The following is a 2,861-nucleotide window of genomic DNA, read 5'->3' on the forward strand; positions in this document are numbered from 1 at the left end:
CCTTTGCTCACTGTGCTATGCACAACAACTTTGGTCTCAGCTGCTTTGATTATCAGTTGAACTATCTGAGCTGCAGAGCTTCACATGGAAGCACAATCTTTAAAACACACCTGAAGCTGGCTGAATGCAAGACTCGGTCAGTGAGCACTGTTGTAGCCAACTTTCATCAAGGGAAGCTAGAACACACAGAGACATGAGGCAAACTGAGATCCAACCACATATTTCAGCAGAAATCCGGCAGGGTTACAGTTGTGTAACTGTTGTCACAAGTTAACTAACACATGGCAAAACACCATAACAAAAGCCTTCCTGTGTCACCCTCTAGCACAAATATTTCTTCAGAGTTAGAGAAGGATCCCAAACCTCTCTGCACTGAAGAGGCGCTTTGGCATCTCTTTCTGCAGGGCTAAGCCTTCACCAACAGAACGAGGGATAGAGGGTTCTGAGCCAGGACACCCTGAAGTCAGGGTGACATCGGGGTGGTTGGTACCTCATCCAAGGCACGCGTACTTGAGCAGGATGGGACTAGTTATGCAACTTCATTGTGCTGCTGGTGATTGTAGCATTGAAAAAAAGAGTGGAGCTTTATGCATATGAACAAACATTTTAATAGTTTCTAACCCCGTCTGTACTAACCCCATACTATCCCCTATTAGCCTTTACCACTTTTTGGTTGCTTATAGACATCTCAGTTCATTAAGTCTAAAGATTTAAAGTTTTGACCTTTGTATCATTTGCAGACACTTTCCTACTGTGTTAACACAAAGGAGCATTTTTAGCAGGTTTTCCCACACCTGCCTGGCCCAAAAGTGGCAGAACACCTCTCACATGAGACACTCTGGGAACATATTATGCCAACAGCATAATTATCAGAAAACCTACATGAGAAAGACAGGTGTTTACATGGGAGAAGAGCTGCTGCTAATCACAGCTATTGCAGCACTGAAAGCGGTGAGCACAAGTCCGTGTTTAAGGGAACGGTATGTTATGGTACAAAGCATCCTACAAGGGCTGATCTGACCCAGTTCCCAGAAGTTGTACTTTATTAACAAGTGTTATTAACTTCAGCAAAATTACTCACACAGACAAGGGCATCCACAGGCAAGTCCTGATTCAGTAACCTCTGCAATGTGACTAAAGTTCTGGTATGTGGGTAGTCAGCATTATTTAGGATGACTCAGGTCACTTTAATATAAAATACCCGCTTTGCCTTATAGCTTGAGAGCTTTTAAACCATAGCGATCTCATGTGCCGGTTTGCATCTTACTGCTCAATCAGGTATTGGTAAACAGGAGTGTTAAGTAATCCGTTGTACAGTACACAGTACTCCATAGTACTACATAGCACATAGAACTCCACTAATTCCAGCAGCAGTTTTCAGTGTAATTCCCGGTACAGGCAATAAATTACTGTGTCCTGTGCACTTCACATTCCACGAGTTGCAAATGATGCTTTACACTATCAATGACAGATGCTACTAAAAGTTTCTTTGCTTTTGAAACAGAGAAGCCTCTGCTGTTCTGCACTCAAATGGCCACTGCAGAACCACCCCTCTATCATTTGTGACTACTTTGTCACTGGAGAGTGCGACAGATCTGATGAAACTGAGATACAGTGATGTGTAAAAGGAGGAGAGAGGAGGTGTGTGCAAGTCTAAACTGGGTCATGGTCAGTTGGTGGAGTAGTGCTGATTCATACCAGCAAAGATTTGGTCTTGTAATTGTGCACACAAAGTATCACTCAGAATACAACTCTCCACAGATTAAGAATCCAGTTCTGGTGTTAAAGCCTTCTTCCCTTCAAGGAGGTCATGGTTTCAACCTTAAGAAGCAGAGGGGAGACAGAAAAGATATGCTTCCTATTTCAGCTGACTTGTTTTTTGGTCTTTGAAATTGTCTCGTATCTCATTCCCTTGGGTGATTCCTTCTGCAGAGGTAGAAGAGTTAAATCAGCATTCCTGTGCTTCAGACACACCAAAGCTTTACTGTTGTGCCTATTAGAGTCTGAAACATCTTCCTTTCCCCCAAACCAGTGATTGCAACAGCTTAAGGAACAGCACAGAAGGATTCAGTATGAAAAGAGATCACCTGAAAGAGAATTATGCCTTCTGATGCATGCTGAAGTTCTGCATAAACTTGTCTGCTTGCCCTAGCTCTAAGGGAAATCCTTTGCTCTGTGCAGAGTGCCAGCACCATGAGGAATCCTGCCCCTCATCTGGCTGTGGAGCTGTTACTCCTCAGCTGACTCAGATTCAGCAAACAGACCTATGCAGTGTAGAACACATTGTTCTTGCCACCAATCTACTCTTCCTTTGTAGCAGAGCAGGATGGTCTTTAGCAAAGTGGAATTACCAGGAACTCCTGCCCAAGTTCCTAGCAGTTGCGCTAAGTAGGCAGTAGGTAGCATATACACAGCTCCCTTGGGAGACAGTAAGGACCCAAGCCCACACAGAAGAGATTTTATCTATCAGTTGGTGTCTGTCACCTTTAAGAAGGGACCAGTCTGGGCTGAACCCACTCCTGAATTCCAGTCTCGTAACCCTTTGGCTAACATACTGTCCCTCGCAGCAGGCTACAACACAGAATAAACTGCTACTAAAAAAATGGCAGGGTCTTCAAGCAGAAGGCTGGAGTCATTGGTGCTGCGAAACCCTGAGGTGCTTTTACCAATTTCCTAGACTCTACTACAAGAATTTACTTTATTACCTCTTTGTATGGAATAAAATATCCTAAATTTTCAGCATGAGGTGAAGTACCACCACTCCAGGTAGAGCAAAGTTCTGCAAACGCTTTCATAAACTGCCTTTGCTGAGGAGAACAGTCTTGCCCTTCATGACTGATGCCTTGTCCCCTCCCGCACCA

This window comes from Buceros rhinoceros, unplaced genomic scaffold (assembly GCF_000710305.1).
Source record: "Buceros rhinoceros silvestris isolate BGI_N320 unplaced genomic scaffold, ASM71030v1 scaffold14783, whole genome shotgun sequence".
In the NCBI taxonomy this organism is placed as follows: Eukaryota; Metazoa; Chordata; class Aves; order Bucerotiformes; family Bucerotidae; genus Buceros; species Buceros rhinoceros.